This window comes from Mauremys mutica, chromosome 1 (assembly GCF_020497125.1).
Source record: "Mauremys mutica isolate MM-2020 ecotype Southern chromosome 1, ASM2049712v1, whole genome shotgun sequence".
Lineage (NCBI taxonomy): Eukaryota > Metazoa > Chordata > Testudines > Geoemydidae > Mauremys > Mauremys mutica.
The window spans coordinates 305271172-305277171 of NC_059072.1; positions in this window are offsets into that span (position 1 = coordinate 305271172).

Below are 6000 nucleotides of genomic sequence, written 5' to 3' on the forward strand. Positions count from 1 at the left end.
GCACTTTAATAGCAATTATTAGTTATGGAATCACAAAAGAGAGGCAAAGAATAATGCAAAATTACAAGATATGATGCTTCCATTTCATATTTTAAAATAGAGTAAATATTTTTGAAGAGTAGGGTTTTGAACAATGTAGAAAACTGAGGACATCCATCAACTTCATGAAAGTTGTTTTTGTTTGATTTATTAATTAACTGAATCTGTCACAGATGTTTTTGTCTGTGTTGTAAGAAAATACTTTAAGTGATCCAAACTAGACATCTGAAAACAGCATCCCTTTTGTTGTTGTCAAAGATCGTGTATGGTAACATGTCTAGATGGCTTTTGGAACATCTGATACCCTGAAGGAATAACACTTATTTCTGTAATTCATGTAGGTCCTGAGGGGAGTCTAGATAATAAAAGAATTGAAATATTTCTGAATAAATTAAAGGTTCCAACCATAATTTAAAATGAGAAGGTGACACCAGATGCTGATACTGCCCCCAGGGAAACTGAGAAGCCTTGAATGATTTGAATTTAAGGCTGTAGATGGCCTCCTACATGAAGGCAAGGAACTGAGGGTATGGCTACACTTGTAGCTGTACAGCACTGGGAGTTAAACCTGTCTTCGTACTGCTGAGTAGGGAAAGCGCTGCAGTCTGTCCACACTGACAGCTGACAGCGCACTGTCATGGCCACATTTGCAGCATCTGCAGTGGCATTGGGAGCGGTGCATTATGGGCAGCTATCCCTGCATTCAAGTGGCTGCAACGTGCTTTTCAAAAGAGGGGGAGGGTGGAGTGTGACAGGGAGCGTGGGGGAGAGAAAGAGTGGATTTTTGGAGCCGACTCTGTGTCAGCTCCCTGTCTTGCAAGTTCCGACCCCCTCCCTCACCCCCTCTCACTCACTGAAAGCAAATAGCCCTCTCTGTTTTTTCCTCACAGACCAGATAAGCAGACGCTCCGAAACGGACCCCCCCCCCCCGCCCGCCACGCTGCTTCTCTCCTCAAGCCCCTTCCTTCCCCCTCTCTTCAAGCAAACACTAGCTGTGGGCGTTCCAAAGGGAGCCCCCCTGCCTCTGCTCATTCACAGCAAACAGGAGCTGTTTGTTTTTTTTATAAGCAGGTGCCGGAGCCCAGAGTTCACAACAAAACAAACAGAGGCATCACAACAAAACAAAGAGAGTAATTTTTACTTAAAAGGATTATGGGAAGGTTCCGGAGGTCAGTTACAGCGTAGTAAGATTATTCCCTGTTTACACTGGCACCCCAGCGCTGCAGCAGCAGCGCTATACTCTTTATTCGTCTAGTCGAGGTGGAGTACAAGCAGCGCTGTAGCCAGGGAGATACAGCGCTGTATGTGCGTTGCCAGTGTGGACGGGGAGTGAGTTACAGCACTGTAAAGCCACCACCAGCACCGTAACTCTCAAGTGTAGACAAGGCCTGAATTACAGGAAGAAATACAGCCTTTCAATGTAAAGATACCCCTACAAGGAAGAATTGTTTACTCACTGAGTTGAGATTAATTCAGATTATTCCCATGGGATTTACAGCAGGTTAATGTAATAATAGTTTACTTGAAAGTTAATAGTAATGCTATGTCTCAAAGACAATGACTCAGAGATTTTTAAAGTTAGAAGGGATGTAGTGAGGCGGCCTGGCTCCCGACGGCCCCTGAGAGGGAGGAACCGGAACAGCCACCTCAGTGGGCGGAGCCACTGCCACCTGTTCCCGCCCCCCGGAAGTCAAGGGGCGGGACAGGAAGTATAAAAGCCCGGCCTCAGCACTCAGTTGGAGCCCAGCAGCCGGAGAGGACAGACGCTCCTGATCGGGCTCCTGCTGGACCGAGCCTGCCCCGAGCCAGGTACCCGGACGTGGATGGACCAAGCCTCCCTCGAGCCAGGCATCCTGACGCGGACCGACCGAGCCTCCCTCGAGCCAGGTACCCCGAGGGGGACTGGCCGAGCTTGCCCCGAGCCCGGTACCCCGAGGAGCGGCCCGAGTGGCCCCCTGACCCGAGTCCGGAGGAGCAGCCCGACCTAGACCGCCTTCACCACGCCGAGGAACCCATGGTGTGGGACCCCGCTGCCGAGCCCAGCGACGAGCAGGTACCCGAGGAGGGGGAGATGGAATGCAGCCCGGGGGTAGCCGAACCCTGTCCGGCTGAGGGCACGGATGTGCCCATGTCAGTGTGTTGCGGCCAGGATCCCCACTGACTGTAGCGGATCCACGCCGCTGTTAGGGCCCCGGGCTGGGACACAGTGGAGTGGGTGGGCCTGTGTCCCCCCTGCCACCCCACTCACGGGTGGCAGACTCCCCCTCCTGCCAGCACTCAGGCGGAGAAGCCGGCACTTACCTGAGCTTCCTGAGGCTGATGCCCTGCCCTGCCCCAGAGGGCCAGGGCTTATTGAACTGCTGTTGCCCTGCCCTGCCCCAGAGGGCCAGGGCTTATTGAACTGCTGTTGCCCTGCCCTGCCCCAGAGGGCCAGGGCTTATTGAACTGCTGTTGCCCTGCCCTGCCCCAGAGGGCCAGGGCTTATTGAACTGCTGTTGCCCTGCCCTGCCCCAGAGGGCCAGGGCTTATTGAACTGCTGTTGCCCTGCCCTGCCCCAGAGGGCCAGGGCTTATTGAACTGCTGTTGCCCTGCCCTGCCCCAGAGGGCCAGGGCTTATTGAACTGCTGTTGCCCTGCCCTGCCCCAGAGGGCCAGGGCTTATTGAACTGCTGTTGCCCTGCCCTGCCCCAGAGGGCCAGGGCTTATTGAACTGCTGTTGCCCTGCCCTGCCCCAGAGGGCCAGGGCTTATTGAACTGCTGTTGCCCTGCCCTGCCCCAGAGGGCCAGGGCTTATTGAACTGCTGTTGCCCTGCCCTGCCCCAGAGGGCCAGGGCTTATTGAACTGCTGTTGCCCTGCCCTGCCCCAGAGGGCCAGGGCTTATTGAACTGCTGTTGCCCTGCCCTGCCCCAGAGGGCCAGGGCTTATTGAACTGCTGTTGCCCTGCCCTGCCCCAGAGGGCCAGGGCTTATTGAACTGCTGTTGCCCTGCCCTGCCCCAGAGGGCCAGGGCTTATCGAACTGCTGTTTTGCTGCCCGCCCTGACTGAGGGCTTGGGCTTAAACTAGTGACTTTGTGTGCTCAGCCCCTGCTGTGAGGAACTGAGCCTAGAACTGCTGTGTTTGGTGCCCCACCCTGAGCTAGGGCTTGGGCTTCTTGACTTGATTACTGCTCAGCTCCTGCTTTAAGGACCTGAGCCCTGAACTATTATTACTGCTCAGCCCCTGCCTGAGGGTCTGAGCCCTGCCTCTTGTGTGCTGCCCCGCCCTGAGCTAGGGCTTGGGGCTTACTGACTTAGACTGCTGCTCAGCCCCTGCCTGAGGGTCTGAGCCCTGCCTCTTGTGTGCTGCCCCGCCCTGAGCTAGGGCTTGGGCTTACTGACTTAGACTGCTGCTCAGCCCTGCCTGAGGGTCTGAGGCCTGCCTCTTGTGTGCTGCCCCGCCCTGAGCTAGGGCTTGGGGGCTTACTGACTTTGCCATTGCTCAGCTCCGGCTGCCAGGACCGGAGCTTAGAACTGGTTAGCTGCCCCGCCCTGACTGAGGGCTGGGACTCACTGCACTAACCGTGTGCCTTCTGTTCAGCCCCTGCTTGAGGGGCCGAACCCCCAAGACCTTCAGAACCCAGAGACTGATTTGAGCCGTGTAGTAAGGCGGCCTGGCTCCCGACGGCCCCTGAGAGGGCACGGCCCCAACCTCGGACTATTACAAGGGACCATTATCATATCTGACCTGCTGCATAATGCAGGTCAATGAATCTGACCCAATAATTTCTGCATCAAGCTCATAACTTCTGGCAGACCTACAATATATCTTTTTTGGAAGACATCTAGTCTTGATTTACAGACTTCAAATGATGGAGAATCTACCACATCCTAGGTAAATTGTTCCAATGGCTAATACATTTTCTAGACAAAATTTCAAATCCCTTTTTTTCTAGTGTGAATTTAGTTAGCTTTAACCTCCAACCATTGGATCCTGTTATCTCTTTTTCTGCTAGATTGAAGAGTTTTCTGCTATCAGACATCTTCTGCATGTTGGTATTTCCTATTACATTATTTTCTAGATAGGTCCTTACAGTACCCTCATAGAATTTCACCCACTTATCTCTGTTGAACCAATAACTTGTGTTTGACTTAAGCATATCTTCCAGAAAGGCGTCTTATCTTGATATCAAGACTTGGAGATAGTAGTTTGTTCCAATAGTTAATTCCCTTCATTATTAAAAAATTGTGGCTTATTTCCAATTTGAATGTATCTGGCTTTAAATTCCAGCCATTGGTTCTTGTTATGCCTTTCTTTGCTAAGTTAAAGAGCCCTTTATTTCCTGCCATTTTCTCCCTTTGATGGTATTTTGAGCAGTTATTTCTCTATGGCAGGGGTCGGCAACCTTTCAGAGGTGGTGTGCCGAGTCTTCATTTATTCACTCTGATTTAAGGTTTCGCAAGCCAGTAATACATCTTAACATTTTTAGAAAATCTCTTTCTATAAGTCTATAATATATAAATAAACTATTGTTGTACGTAATATAAATAAGGTTTTAAAATGCTTAAGAAGCTTCATTTAAAATTAAATTAAAATGCAGAGCCCTCCCTGGGGGCCAGGACCCAGGCAGCGTGAGTGCCACTGAAAATCAGCTTGTGTGCCGCCTTTGGCACGTGTGCCATAGGTTGCCTACCCCTGCACTATGGTCTATCTTCTTAAGCCTTTTACCATAGGCCATTTTCTGTAGGCCATGAATAATTTTTGTGACTCTTCATTGCACCCTCTCCATTTTTTTAACTCTACCATTTTAAAATGTAGACACCAGAGCTGAATGCAGTAATCAAGTATCTGTCACACCAATGCAATGTACAGAGGTAAAATCACCCCCCCCACTTCCCTGTTTAGAAATCTAAGGATCCCATTAGTCCTTTTTGTCACACAGCATCAACACATGTTCATTTATTTGTCCACTATTACCCCTAAATCCTTTTCAGAGTTACTGCTTTCCAGGATACAGGACCCCATTCTGTAGGTATCATCAACATGCTTTGTCCTAGATGTCCTTGCATTTGGCTATAATGACCTTGCATTTGGCTATATTAAAACACATTCTGGTTGGCTGAGCCCAGTTTACTAGGTGATCCAGATTGTTCTGTATGACTGCTGTGCCCTCATCATTATTTACCACTCTGCCAATCTTTGGTCATCCACAAATTTTATCAACATTGATTTTATGTTTTACTGCAAGATCATTGATAAAAATGTTTAAGAGCTTCAGGCCTAGAGCTGATTTCTGTGTAATCCACCCAGGAACATCACATTCAGTAATGATTCCACATTGACAACTCTGAATCTGTTCTGAATCTGTTTAATATGTACTTTATTGATATTGTATAGTGCTAATTTTTTAATCATATGTTTGACCAGACCTATTCTCCATAAAGTCATGTTGACTGGCTTTTAATTCTTTATCGTTTGAATCCCGTATCAGTTGTTGAATTGATTTGTCCAGGATTGTTGTCAGGCTAGCAATGGCCCAGATTCTCTGTGGCATGCAATGGAGATTGGATGCAGAGTGGATGGATGGGGCATAATAGGCAGCCAGTTGCAGATCCCTGATTCTTAGGAAAAATCTGTGCGTGTCTTGGCAGGATTCTGTAAACCAAGGATTCTGTAAACACTGCCATTTGGTATTTAGAACTTGCTAAACATTTTTAACTATGGGCCAAATTCTGATCTGTTACAACTAGGTAAATGAAGAGTAATTTCATTACTGAAATAAAACATTTTTATATAATCATACCCTACAAAGAGAACATTTTCATTTCCTGAAATATAAAATTAATTTAGATTTTCACATGAATTTTTATCATGTTAACCTACTAATTGTTTGTTTAAAATGAATGACTAATATCTGTATATCATTAATTAGCCCACAACTGGGTACTGAAATCTGAATACAGCTCTCTGTTTTTCTCCATCTT